The sequence below is a fragment of the Zootermopsis nevadensis genome, unplaced genomic scaffold, assembly GCF_977971745.1.
Source record: "Zootermopsis nevadensis isolate Lab colony 2312 unplaced genomic scaffold, Znev_1.0 Znev_ptg000002l, whole genome shotgun sequence".
Taxonomy (NCBI): Eukaryota; Metazoa; Arthropoda; class Insecta; order Blattodea; family Termopsidae; genus Zootermopsis; species Zootermopsis nevadensis.
The window spans coordinates 2,025,650-2,041,356 of NW_028259134.1; the positions used below are offsets into that span (position 1 = coordinate 2,025,650).

Below are 15,707 nucleotides of genomic sequence, written 5' to 3' on the forward strand. Positions count from 1 at the left end.
AATCTCTGGTACATTAATTGCAATGCTTGATGGGCGCGGAATTCTTGACGCACGTCAAACTTACGGTAACATATTGGTGTCCTATGTCAAATGTCAAAAAAATACATCGAAAATATTACCTTACATTTACTCGAGGACACGACGTACAAACACAAAGACGCAGTCTACCGGAGAAATACGGAACCAACGATATGACGTGCCATCTGTGAAGACTTCAATGCAAAGAAATCAATACTTTCGAATGGCATCGAGGACCAATCAGAAGTCAGACAGTACAGATTTTGTCTTGGAACAGTCGGCTGGTCCCGGTTGAATACTCTCCATTAAACTACGGTTGGAATTATTTGATTTCGGTCGCTCAGTATCAACGTAACTTTGTGCTCTACAAATACAGTTCTTCGGGACCATTAACAAGATTAATTACCACCGTTCAATCACGTATTAACGGGTGCTACATGCAGTGAATCTCAGTGTAAGGATGTCTTCTCCGTGACGTGTGAGAATAGAAACATGTGAACACCAATTCAACATAACATGCAAGAATATGTGAGGTTCGCCACATTGAGATATACGACTTCAGTGAAAGGACATTTGCATGCCATGTGTACTCAGTAAAGACGTTTGTACGAGTTAGTAACACGTAAATCATATACAGGTATCGCGTATGTGCAGAAGCTGGACCTATGTAATTTGAGAACATTTATTCTTTATAACGATACCGTAGTAATTACATATAGTGTAATATAAAATTAAATAAATATTTAACAAATTATTCTTCGTGTGACAACATATATACTTCCACAATGAAATATTCAATAGCATCATATTTAAGTGATAAGTCATTGGTGTACTTGCAATTACTGAAAGTATGTGTCCAATCAAATATCCTTGTAAAAAAATTTAATTAGGTATGAAAGTGAAGCCCAGAATATAATATACTTCTTAAAGTGACGGAACCGAAATTTTGAGTGATTAATAATTTACAATTAACCATATCGAGCTCAAGGTGCCCTCACATGCGCACGTCATACGACTGCACTGCGCAACAACGTCTGCGCAGGTGCCTCACTAACCTAACCTAACCTAACCTAACCTAACCCAAACCAACCAAAACGGTGTAATCCGGATCAGTGCAAAATAGTTTCCTGCGCACGAATTTTGGAAAAAACCAATGGATGCTCAGAAATTATTGAAATTTTGTATGGACGTCATGCCACAGGTAAGTTAATGATATTCATACTCTATTATGTCTTATTGCTTTTTAGAAATTCGCACGAAGCCATCAAAGTCGTGAGGTGGAGGGTGCGCAAAGTCGGCCACGACCACTTATCAATAATGATATTACGCGCTCACACAATCCCCATATAACACAAATAGTGCTTATATGCGTGTAATACATCATAACAAGTCTAAAATTACATAATGTTTCCACAAGAATTATTTCTTGCAAAATTGATGCAGTGTAGATGTTGACGCAAATACGTAGCAGATTCATGAGTAACGATGACCCAATCTAACTTACTATAAATAAGTATCATGTAACGAAAGAATTGGAATAAACATACGTGAATGCTAGTACTTCATTAATTAATATAAATCGCCTCACAAAAAATTGAATACAAATCTCTGGTACATTAATTGCAATGCTTGGTGGGCGCGGAATTCTTGACGCACGTCAAACTTATGGTAACATATTGGTGTCCTATGTCAAATGTCAAAAAATACATCGAAAATATTACCTTACATTTACTCGAGGACACGACGTACAAACACAAAGACGCAGTCTACCGGAGAAATACGGAACCAACGATATGACGTGCCATCTGTGAAGACTTCAATGCAAAGAAATCAATACTTTCGAATGGCATCGAGGACCAATCAGAAGTCAGACAGTACAGATTTTGTCTTGGAACAGTCGGCTGGTCCCGGTTGAATACTCTCCATTAAACTACGGTTGGAATTATTTGATTTCGGTCGCTCAGTATCAACGTAACTTTGTGCTCTACAAATACAGTTCTTCGGGACCATTAACAAGATTAATTACCACCGTTCAATCACGTATTAACGGGTGCTACATGCAGTGAATCTCAGTGTAAGGATGTCTTCTCCGTGACGTGTGAGAATAGAAACATGTGAACACCAATTCAACATAACATGCAAGAATATGTGAGGTTCGCCACATTGAGATATACGACTTCAGTGAAAGGACATTTGCATGCCATGTGTACTCAGTAAAGACGTTTGTACGAGTTAGTAACACGTAAATCATATACAGGTATCGCGTATGTGCAGAAGCTGGACCTATGTAATTTGAGAACATTTATTCTTTATAACGATACCGTAGTAATTGCATATAGTGTAATATAAAATTAAATAAATATTTAACAAATTATTCTTCGTGTGACAACATATATACTTCCACAATGAAATATTCAATAGCATCATATTTAAGTGATAAGTCATTGGTGTACTTGCAATTACTGAAAGTATGTGTCCAATCAAATATCCTTGTAAAAAAATTTAATTAGGTATGAAAGTGAAGCCCAGAATATAATATACTTCTTAAAGTGACGGAACCGAAATTTTGAGTGATTAATAATTTACAATTAACCATATCGAGCTCAAGGTGCCCTCACATGCGCACGTCATACGACTGCACTGCGCAACAACGTCTGCGCAGGTGCCTCACTAACCTAACCTAACCTAACCTAACCTAACCCAAACCAACCAAAACGGTGTAATCCGGATCAGTGCAAAATAGTTTCCTGCGCACGAATTTTGGAAAAAACCAATGGATGCTCAGAAATTATTGAAATTTTGTATGGACGTCATGCCACAGGTAAGTTAATGATATTCATACTCTATTATGTCTTATTGCTTTTTAGAAATTCGCACGAAGCCATCAAAGTCGTGAGGTGGAGGGTGCGCAAAGTCGGCCACGACCACTTATCAATAATGATATTACGCGCTCACACAATCCCCATATAACACAAATAGTGCTTATATGCGTGTAATACATCATAATAAGTCTAAAATTACATAATGTTTCCACAAGAATTATTTCTTGCAAAATTGATGCAGTGTAGATGTTGACGCAAATACGTAGCAGATTCATGAGTAACGATGACCCAATCTAACTCACTATAAATAAGTATCATGTAACGAAAGAATTGGAATAAACATACGTGAATGTTAGTACTTCATTAATTAATATAAATCGCCTCACAAAAAATTGAATACAAATCTCTGGTACATTAATTGCAATGCTTGGTGGGCGCGGAATTCTTGACGCACGTCAAACTTATGGTAACATATTGGTGTCCTATGTCAAATGTCAAAAAAATACATCGAAAATATTACCTTACATTTAGCCGAGGACACGACGTACAAACACAAAGACGCAGTCTACCGGAGAAATACGGAACCAACGATATGACGTGCCATCTGTGAAGACTTCAATGCAAAGAAATCAATACTTTCGAATGGCATCGAGGACCAATCAGAAGTCAGACAGTACAGATTTTGTCTTGGAACAGTCGGCTGGTCCCGGTTGAATACTCTCCATTAAACTACGGTTGGAATTATTTGATTTCGGTCGCTCAGTATCAACGTAACTTTGTGCTCTAGAAATACAGTTCTTCGGGACCATTAACAAGATTAATTACCACCGTTCAATCACGTATTAACGGGTGCTACATGCAGTGAATCTCAGTGTAAGGATGTCTTCTCCGTGACGTGTGAGAATAGAAACATGTGAACACCAATTCAACATAACATGCAAGAATATGTGAGGTTCGCCACATTGAGATATACGACTTCAGTGAAAGGACATTTGCATGCCATGTGTACTCAGTAAAGACGTTTGTACGAGTTAGTAACACGTAAATCATATACAGGTATCGCGTATGTGCAGAAGCTGGACCTATGTAATTTGAGAACATTTATTCTTTATAACGATACCGTAGTAATTACATATAGTGTAATATAAAATTAAATAAATATTTAATAAATTATTCTTCGTGTGACAACATATATACTTCCACAATGAAATATTCAATAGCATCATATTTAAGTGATAAGTCATTGGTGTACTTGCAATTACTGAAAGTATGTGTCCAATCAAATATCCTTGTAAAAAAATTTAATTAGGTATGAAAGTGAAGCCCAGAATATAATATACTTCTTAAAGTGACGGAACCGAAATTTTGAGTGATTAATAATTTACAATTAACCATATCGAGCTCAAGGTGCCCTCACATACGCACGTCATACGACTGCACTTCGCAACAACGTCTGCGCAGGTGCCTCACTAACCTAACCTAACCTAACCTAACCTAACCCAAACCAACCAAAACGGTGTAATCCGGATCAGTGCAAAATAGTTTCCTGCGCACGAATTTTGGAAAAAACCAATGGATGCTCAGAAATTATTGAAATTTTGTATGGACGTCATGCCACAGGTAAGTTAATGATATTCATACTCTATTATGTCTTATTGCTTTTTAGAAATTCGCACGAAGCCATCAAAGTCGTGAGGTGGAGGGTGCGCAAAGTCGGCCACGACCACTTATCAATAATGATATTACGCGCTCACACAATCCCCATATAACACAAATAGTGCTTATATGCGTGTAATACATCATAACAAGTCTAAAATTACATAATGTTTCCACAAGAATTATTTCTTGCAAAATTGATGCAGTGTAGATGTTGACGCAAATACGTAGCAGATTCATGAGTAACGATGACCCAATCTAACTCACTATAAATAAGTATCATGTAACGAAAGAATTGGAATAAACATACGTGAATGATAGTACGTCATTAATTAATATAAATCGCCTCACAAAAAACTGAATATAAATCTTTGTTACATTAATTGCAATGCTTGGTGGGCGCGGAATTCGTGGCGCACGTCAAACTTATGGTAACATTGGTGTCCTATGTCAAATGTCAAAAAAATACATCGAAAATATTACCTTACATTTACTCGAGGACACGACGTACAAACACAAAGACGCAGTCTACCGGAGAAATACGGAACCAACGATATGACGTGCCATCTGTGAAGATTTCAATGGAAAGAAATCAATACTTTCGAATGGCATCGAGGACCAATCAGAAGTCAGTCAGTACAGATTTTGTCTTGGAACAGTCTGCTGGTCCCGGTTGAATACTCTCCATTAAACTACGGTTGGAATTATTTGATTTCGGTCGCTCAGTATCAACGTAACTTTGTGCTCTAGAAATACAGTTCTTCGGGACCATTAACAAGATTAATTACCACCGTTCAATCACGTATTAACGGGTGCTACATGCAGTGAATCTCAGTGTAAGGATGTCTTCTCCGTGACGTGTGAGAATAGAAACAAGTGAACACCAATTCAACATAACATGCAAGAATATGTGAGGTTCGCCACATTGAGATATACGACATCAGTGAAAGGACATTTGCATGCCATGATTACTCAGAAAAGACGTTTGTACGAGTTAGTAACACGTAAATCATATACAGATATCGCGTATGTGCAGAAGCTGGACCTATGTAATTTGAGAACATTTATTCTTTATAACGATACCGTAGTAATTACATATAGTGTAATATAAAATTAAATAAATATTTAATAAATTATTCTTCGTGTGACAACATATATACTTCCAAAATGAAATATTCAATAGCATCATATTTAAGTGATAAGTCATTGGTGTACTTGCAATTACTGAAAGTATGTGTCCAATCAAATATCCTTGTAAAAAAATTTAATTAGGTATGAAAGTGAAGCCCAGAATATAATATACTTCTTAAAGTGACGGAACCGAAATTTTGAGTGATTAATAATTTACAATTAACCATATCGAGCTCAAGGTGCCCTCACATGCGCACGTCATACGACTGCACTGCGCAACAACGTCTGCGCAGGTGCCTCACTAACCTAACCTAACCTAACCTAACCTAACCCAAACCAACCAAAACGGTGTGATCCGTATCAGTGCAAAATAGTTTCCTGCGCACGAATTTTGGAAAAAACCAATGGATGCTCAGAAATTATTGAAATTTTGTATGGACGTCATGCCACAGGTAAGTTAATGATATTCATACTCTATTATGTCTTATTGCTTTTTAGAAATTCGCACGAAGCCATCAAAGTCGTGAGGTGGAGGGTGCGCAAAGTCGGCCACGACCACTTATCAATAATGATATTACGCGCTCACACAATCCCCATATAACACAAATAGTGCTTATATGCGTGTAATACATCATAACAAGTCTAAAATTACATAATGTTTCCACAAGAATTATTTCTTGCAAAATTGATGCAGTGTAGATGTTGACGCAAATACGTAGCAGATTCATGAGTAACGATGACCCAATCTAACTCACTATAAATAAGTATCATGTAACGAAAGAATTTGAATAAACATACGTGAATGTTAGTACTTCATTAATTAATATAAATCGCCTCACAAAAAATTGAATACAAATCTCTGGTACATTAATTGCAATGCTTGGTGGGCGCGGAATTCTTGACGCACGTCAAACTTAAGGTAACATATTGGTGTCCTATGTCAAATGTCAAAAAATACATCGAAAATATTACCTTACATTTACTCGAGGACACGACGTACAAACACAAAGACGCAGTCTACCGGAGAAATACGGAACCAACGATATGACGTGCCATCTGTGAAGACTTCAATGCAAAGAAATCAATACTTTCGGATGGCATCGAGGACCAATCAGAAGTCAGACAGTACAGATTTTGTCTTGGAACAGTCGGCTGGTCCCGGTTGAATACTCTCCATTAAACTACGGTTGGAATTATTTGATTTCGGTCGCTCAGTATCAACGTAACTTTGTGCTCTAGAAATACAGTTCTTCGGGACCATTAACAAGATTAATTACCACCGTTCAATCACGTATTAACGGGTGCTACATGCAGTGAATCTCAGTGTAAGGATGTCTTCTCCGTGACGTGTGAGAATAGAAACATGTGAACACCAATTCAACATAACATGCAAGAATATGTGAGGTTCGCCACATTGAGATATACGACTTCAGTGAAAGGACATTTGCATGCCATGTGTACTCAGTAAAGACGTTTGTACGAGTTAGTAACACGTAAATCATATACAGGTATCGCGTATGTGCAGAAGCTGGACCTATGTAATTTGAGAACATTTATTCTTTATAACGATACCGTAGTAATTACATATAGTGTAATATAAAATTAAATAAATATTTAACAAATTATTCTTCGTGTGACAACATATATACTTCCACAATGAAATATTCAATAGCATCATATTTAAGTGATAAGTCATTGGTGTACTTGCAATTACTGAAAGTATGTGTCCAATCAAATATCCTTGTAAAAAATTTAATTAGGTATGAAAGTGAAGCCCAGAATATAATATACTTCTTAAAGTGACGGAACCGAAATTTTGAGTGATTAATAATTTACAATTAACCATATCGAGCTCAAGGTGCCCTCACATGCGCACGTCATACGACTGCACTGCGCAACAACGTCTGCGCAGGTGCCTCACTAACCTAACCTAACCTAACCTAACCTAACCCAAACCAACCAAAACGGTGTAATCCGGATCAGTGCAAAATAGTTTCCTGTGCACGAATTTTGGAAAAAACCAATGGATGCTCAGAAATTATTGAAATTTTGTATGTACGTCATGCCACAGGTAAGTTAATGATATTCATACTCTATTATGTCTTATTGCTTTTTAGAAATTCGCACGAAGCCATCAAAGTCGTGAGGTGGAGGGTGCGCAAAGTCGGCCACGACCACTTATCAATAATGATATTACGCGCTCACACAATCCCCATATAACACAAATAGTGCTTATATGCGTGTAATACATCATAACAAGTCTAAAATTACATAATGTTTCCACAAGAATTATTTCTTGCAAAATTGATGCAGTGTAGATGTTGACGCAAATACGTAGCAGATTCATGAGTAACGATGACCCAATCTAACTCACTATAAATAAGTATCATGTAACGAAAGAATTGGAATAAACATACGTGAATGATAGTACGTCATTAATTAATATAAATCGCCTCACAAAAAACTGAATATAAATCTTTGTTACATTAATTGCAATGCTTGGTGGGCGCGGAATTCGTGGCGCACGTCAAACTTATGGTAACATATTGGTGTCCTATGTCAAATGTCAAAAAAATACATCGAAAATATTACCTTACATTTACTCGAGGACACAACGTACAAACACAAAGACGCAGTCTACCGGAGAAATACGGAACCAACGATATGACGTGCCATCTGTGAAAACTTCAATGGAAAGAAATCAATACTTTCGAATGGCATCGAGGACCAATCAGAAGTCAGTCAGTACAGATTTTGTCTTGGAACAGTCGGCTGGTCCCGGTTGAATACTCTCCATTAAACTACGGTTGGAATTATTTGATTTCGGTCGCTCAGTATCAACGTAACTTTGTGCTCTAGAAATACAGTTCTTCGGGACCATTAACAAGATTAATTACCACCGTTCAATCACGTATTAACGGGTGCTACATGCAGTGAATCTCAATGTAATTATGTCTTCTCCGTGACGTGTGAGAATAGAAACATGTGAACACCAATTCAACATAACATGCAAGAATATGTGAGGTTCGCCACATTGAGATATACGACTTCAGTGAAAGGACATTTGCATGCCATGTGTACTCAGTAAAGACGTTTGTACGAGTTAGTAACACGTAAATCATATACAGGTATCGCGTATGTGCAGAAGCTGGACCTATGTAATTTGAGAACATTTATTCTTTATAACGATACCGTAGTAATTACATATAGTGTAATATAAAATTAAATAAATATTTAACAAATTATTCTTCGTGTGACAACATATATACTTCCACAATGAAATATTCAATAGCATCATATTTAAGTGATAAGTCATTGGTGTACTTGCAATTACTGAAAGTATGTGTCCAATCAAATATCCTTGTAAAAAAATTTAATTAGGTATGAAAGTGAAGCCCAGAATATAATATACTTCTTAAAGTGACGGAACCGAAATTTTGAGTGATTAATAATTTACAATTAACCATATCGAGCTCAAGGTGCCCTCACATGCGCACGTCATACGACTGCACTGCGCAACAACGTCTGCGCAGGTGCCTCACTAACCAAACCTAACCTAACCTAACCTAACCCAAAACAACCAAAACGGTGTAATCCGGATCAGTGCAAAATAGTTTCCTGCGCACGAATTTTGGAAAAAACCAATGGATGCTCAGAAATTATTGAAATTTTGTATGGACGTCATGCCACAGGTAAGTTAATGATATTCATACTCTATTATGTCTTATTGCTTTTTAGAAATTCGCACGAAGCCATCAAAGTCGTGAGGTGGGGGATGCGCAAAGTGAGCCACGACCACTTATCAATAATGATATTACGCGCTCACACAATCCCCATATAACACAAATAGTGCTTATATAAGTGTAATACATAAAAACACGTCTAAAATTAGATAATGTTTCCACAAGAATTATTTCTTGCAAAATTGATGCAGTGTAGATGTTGACGCAAATACGTAGCAGATTCATGCGTAACGATGACACAATCTAACTCACTATAAATAAGTATCATGTAACGAAGGAATTGGAATAACATACGTGAATGATAGTACGTCATTAATTAATATAAATCGCCTTACAAAAAATTGAATATAAATCTCTGGTACATTAATTGCAATGCTTGGTGGGCGCGGAATTCGTGGCGCACGTCAAACTTGTGGTAACATATTGGTGTCCTATGTCAAATGTCAAAAAAATATATCGAAAATATTACCTTACATTTACTCGAGGACACGACGTACAAACACAAAGACGCAGTCTATCGGAGAAATACGGAACCAATGATATGAAGTGCCATCTGTGATGACTTCAATGGAAAGAAAGAAATACTTTCGAATGGCATCGAGGACCAATCAGAAGTCAGTCAGTACAGATTTTGTCTTGGAACAGTCGGCTGGTCCCGGTTGAATACTCTCCATTAAACTACGGTTGGAATTATTTGATTTCGGTCGCTCAGTATCAACGTAACTTTGTGCTCTAGAAATACAGTTCTTCGGGACCATTAACAAGATTAATTACCACCGTTCAATCACGTATTAACGGGTGCTACATGCAGTGAATCTTAGTGTGAGGATGTTTTCTCCGTAACGTGTGAGATTAGAAACAAGTGAACACCAATTCAACATAACATGCAAGAATATGTGAGGTTCGCCACATTGAGATATACGACTTCAGTGAAAGGACATTTGCATGCCATGTGTACTCAGTAAAGACGTTTGTACGCGTTAGTAACACGTAAATCATATACAGATATCGCGTATGTGCAGAAGCTCGACCTACGTATTTTGAGAACATTTATTCTTTATAACGATACTGTAGTAATTACATGTAGTGTAATATAAAATTAAATAAATATTTAATAAATTATTCTTCGTGTGACAACGTATATACTTCCACAATGAAATATTCAATAGCATCATATTTAAGTGATAAGTCATTGGTGTACTTGCAATTACTGAAAGTATGTGTCCAATCAAATATCCTTGTAAAAAAATTTAATTAGGTATGAAAGTGAAGCCCAGAATATAATATACTTCTTAAAGTGACGGAATCGAAATTTTGAGTGATTAATAATTTACAATTAACCACATCGAGCTCAAGGTGCCCTCACCTGCGCACGTCATACGACTGCACTGCGCAACAACGTCTGCGCAGGTGCCTCACTAACTTAACCTAACCTAACCCAAACCAACCAAAACGGTGTAATCCGGATCAGTGCAAAATAGTTTCCTGCGCACGAATTTTGGAAAAAACGAATGGATGCTCAGAAATTATTGAAATTTTGTATGGACGTCATGCCACAGGTAAGTTAATGATATTCATACTCTATTATGTCTTATTGCTTTTTAGAAATTCGCACGAAGCCATCAAAGTCGTGAGGTGGGGGATGCGCAAAGTGAGCCACGACCACTTATCAATAATGATATTACGCGCTCAAACAATCCCCATATAACACAAATAGTGCTTATATGCGTGTAATGCATCATAACACGTCTAAAATTACATAATGTTTACACAAGAATTATTTCTTGCAAAATTGATGCAGTGTAGATGTTGACGCAAATACGTAGCAGATTCATGAGTAACGATGAACCAATCTAACTCACTATAAATAAGTATCATGTAACGAAAGAATTGGAATAAACATACGTGAATGATAGTACGTCATTAATTAATATAAATCGCCTCACAAAAAATTGAATATAAATCTCTGGTACATTAATTGCAATGCTTGGTGGGCGCGGAATTCGTGGCGCACGTCAAACTTGTGGTAACACATTGGTGTCCTATGTCAAATGTCAAAAAAATATATCGAAAATATTACCTTACATTTACTCGAGGACACGACGTACAAACACAAAGACGCAGTCTATCGGAGAAATACGGAACCAAAGATATGACGTGCCATCTGTGATGACCTCAATGGAAAGAAATCAATACTTTCAAATAGCATCGAGGACCAATCAGAAGTCATTCAGTACTGATTCTGTCTTGGAACAGTCGGCTGGTCCCGGTTGAATACTCTCCATTAAACTACAGTTCGAATTATTTGATTTCGGTCGGTCAGTATCAACGTAACTTTGTGCTCTAGAAATAGAGTTCTTCGGGACCATTAACAAGATTAATTACCACCGTTCAATCACGTATTTACAGGTGCTACGTACAGTGAATCTCAGTGTAAGGATGTCTTTTCGGTGACGTGTGAGAATAGAAACAAGTGAAGACCAATTCAACATAACATGCAAGAATATGTGCGGTTCGGCACATTGAGACATACGACTTCAGTGAAAGGACATTTGCATGCCATGTGTGCTCAGTAATTCAAATTAATCCGAAGTACCCTAAAATAAAGAAACTATACACTACATAACCTAACCCAACCTAACCTAACCCAAACTAACCTAACCTAATCCATCCTAACATAACCTAACCCAACCTAACGTAATCTAACCCATCACAATTAAGGCACTGAGTATATATTGCGACCTATACATGACATTGACTCATCCATGATTTCTAAATGTTGTCTGCAATGTCACTCATATCCGTACATTTCTCTATGTATATGCGTGAGAAAATTCTACTACGCATGACCTTTAAAAAGTTTGAGGCCTCTTATTCTCAAACAGTTTGTTTGATCTTGTCGTGGCCTTGCCATGTCCTTGATCCATCCGAGACCTCCTTTTAACATGATATAATCAACCGGGTATTTACGGTTTGGGTGAAAAACGCGTGAAACGATATGACCTTGAAAATTTTAATGACCCGTATCTGGCAAACTATTGGGCCGATCTTCTGATGACTTTCTTATGACCTTGAGCTTTATGTGACCTTATTTTGACAGGAGTAAGATCAAGCAGGAATTTACGGTTTGGCCTAAATACGCGTCAAACCATATGACCTTGAGAATTTTAAAGACCCGTATCTCGCAAACTATTGGGAAGATCTTGGTGTGACTTCCAAATGACCACCTATACGTGCCTTCATATTGACACGATTGTGGTTAACATGGTTTTCACCGTTTGGCAGAAATAAGTGTGCAAAGATATGACCTTGAGAATTTCAAAGACCAATATCTGGGAAACTACTTGGCCGATCTTGTTGAGACTACCATATGACCTTTTCCTATACCTGACTTCATTTTTACATGAGTATGGTCAACCACGTATTCACCGTTTGGCAGAAATAATCGTGAATAGATATGATCTTGAAAAATCCAATCACCGATATCTTGGAAACTACTGGGCCGATCTTGTTGTGACTACCATATGACCTTTTCCTTTACCTGACCTCACCTTGACATAAGTACGGTCAACCACGTATTCACCGTTTGGCATAAATAATCGTGAAAAGACATAACCTTGAGGATTTCAAAGACCAATATCTGGGAAACTACTTGGCCGATCTCGTTGAGACTACCATATGACCTTTTCCTATACCTGACCTCATTTTGACATGAGTATGATCAACCACGTATTCAACGTTTGGCAGAAATAATCGTAAAGATATATGACCTTGAGAATTTCAATGCCAATATCTGGAAAACTAGTGGGCCGATTTTGTCGTCGCTTGCGTATGAATTTGACCTTTATGTGACCTCATTTTGACATGAGTATGGTCAACCACGTATTCACCGTTTTCCAGAAATAATCGGGAAACGATATGACCTTGAGATTTTCAAAGACCAATATCTGGGAAACAAATGGGCCGATCTTGTTGTGACTACCATGTGAGCTTTTCCTTTACCTGACCTCATTTTGACATGAGTGTGGTCAACCACATATTTACCGTTTGGTAGATATAATCGTGAAAATATATGACCTTGATAAATTCAAACACCGATATCTGGGAAACTACTGGGCCGATCTTCTTGTGACTACCACATGACCTTTTTCTATACCTGACCTCATTTTGGCATGAGTATGGTCAACCATTGTCAATATTGATTACTTTTTGTTTTGACGAAAATATCACCGTATTAATCCGCATTCAAGCATTATCATTATTATTGACCATTATTAAATACATATGTTTGGAAACAAATTGTCTTGGACATTATTTCAGCGTATGGAGGTCATTTCCAAAAGACCACGTGCGTGATTTATCCTAAGCAGATCACGTGGTGCTGTTAAGGTGGTGAAAACTATTTGGCTTAGACAAGTTAGTGAACGATAGGTCCCTATAAATCTCATCCTCAAGCAGTTGTACACATCTGCTTTTCAGTCCCAATGTCAGAAAACCGACTTAGGTTACACTAGGTTGGCTGCAACCGTATTTAACGTCAGGGTCCTGGAGTTTGTGATGGAAAACAAATTGGTAGCACTGCAACTTATTCTGATAATGATACAGTTATGTGACAATCACCGAAACTAAAATCCTCCTCCAGCTGTGCCGTTTCCCGTTCCTACATCACCTCCCGCATGGCCGTCGAGACCCTCAGCCTGTGGGCTGTTCTTGAAGATGGTCTGAGCAAACAATTCACTGGAAATTAATCTTCTAAAGCTGCCATCAAAAACACAGTTTCTACTAACTTCTGCGTTGAACGCTCACAATGTTACCTTTTCCAATCTAAAATTTTCTAGATATCAATTACCGCATGCTCGTAACATAACCTGTGTTACTGAAGTTATGGCTATACTTTCTTGAACTTGGCACTAGATGGGGGTAAGTAGTAAACTTAGGGTACAAACCGATGTGTCATTCTATGTCACGAAACATAGTTCTCTTGCGTATCAGAAAACATTTTGTTAACTCCGTCAGCTTTTGGTAGGAGTTACCTCTCACCATTAGTAACTACTACTTTTAACTTATCAACAGCGTTCAGTCACGAACTACGATGCGTCTTACTGACCACCAATTGAAGTGATACGTACGATCCGTAACAATAAAATTTGATCCTGATATCGAAAAATTATTCGAGTAGGAGCAGAGGCAAATATCTCAATAATGGCTGATTTCGTTTAAAAGAATCATTACTAAGTAATATTACATGAACCTGCCTGCAGTTATAAGCGATTTTAACAAATCACCACGAAGTTTCAATAAATTGCGCTAATTAAGAATCCTGTGCCCGCGAGTCGACAAGGACCGGCCACTGAGGCCTGAGGTCTGAAAAAAAGGTTAAGAGCCCCTGCCTTTGGGTCATGACAAACTGCTATTTACATGAATGATACTTCGTCTACGTCGAGACGCAGTAGTTGGGGCTGCAGTTGTTGGGGTTGTCGCGGTTCCAATTTACGCGCCTACCGAAGACGCTGTCGTCGAACCCCTATCACAAGCTTCAGCCAACTCCGCCAGCAACTGTCACAGAACACAACATCGATTACCCTCCTTGACAAGCTGCTGGGATTCTTGGATGGCGAATGAGACCAATCATCATACAATAACTACGGAAAAAGTGTTAATCGAACCCTCAACGACAATATTTGTTAGTCTAAGACCGTGGTTCGGTTCCTACTAAAGGAAGTGTTTACTCGCCGCCACTGTAGGTATATAGGCCTAGCGATGGCCCAATAAGTCCTACAAAGTGTATAAAAAGTTATTTCAGAAGGTTATTCCGAATTGAAACATGCCAGGCAGTCTACAATCCGTGAACGCTGAAGAACCTATTAACCTTACTGAATAAACCACACAGCGTGCAGAATACCGAGAACCAGACATTAATGAGATTAATTACATTAATTTACATTGAATTACCTTCGAGCACGATATACATCTTACTTATCTCGTCCATCAAATACCAAGAATTAAAAATTATATAGGCAGATACATATGTGGTCACACGCGAGCTTTCTGCACTAAAATAATTTCTCAAAAACGTTCAAAATCAAAAGCTTATAACAGTTTTAATTAACTTCGTATTCAGAAAGTCCGAGTTTCGTATTTATGCCCGGGAGTCGGCCGTCCTGAGCTCTTTCTTGGACATACTTGTCTCTGTGAATAATACCAGAATACTTCAAAATAGATGAGCGTCGTTAAATAACCATAGGTATTTACTAAACTTACCGCGGTCAGAACTAGCAGCAGGATCGCTAGATAAGTTGAGGGCCTCATGATGACTTTGAGGAGAGACAGAGACGAA

The 15,707-nt window shown here is 37.8% G+C and overlaps 1 long non-coding RNA gene across 1 annotated transcript in view; it reads right to left on the reverse strand.

The window, feature by feature from the left end:
- The window catches only part of LOC147875027 (uncharacterized), a 39,111-nt gene extending 23,404 nt beyond the window's left edge, over window positions 1-15,707 (reverse strand). The window contains exons 1-2 of the long non-coding RNA XR_015537599.1: window positions 15,323-15,707; window positions 13,991-14,091 (exon numbers count right to left, since the gene is read on the reverse strand). This is a non-coding gene — a long non-coding RNA (uncharacterized LOC147875027). The remainder of the gene's footprint in view (window positions 1-13,990; window positions 14,092-15,322) is intronic.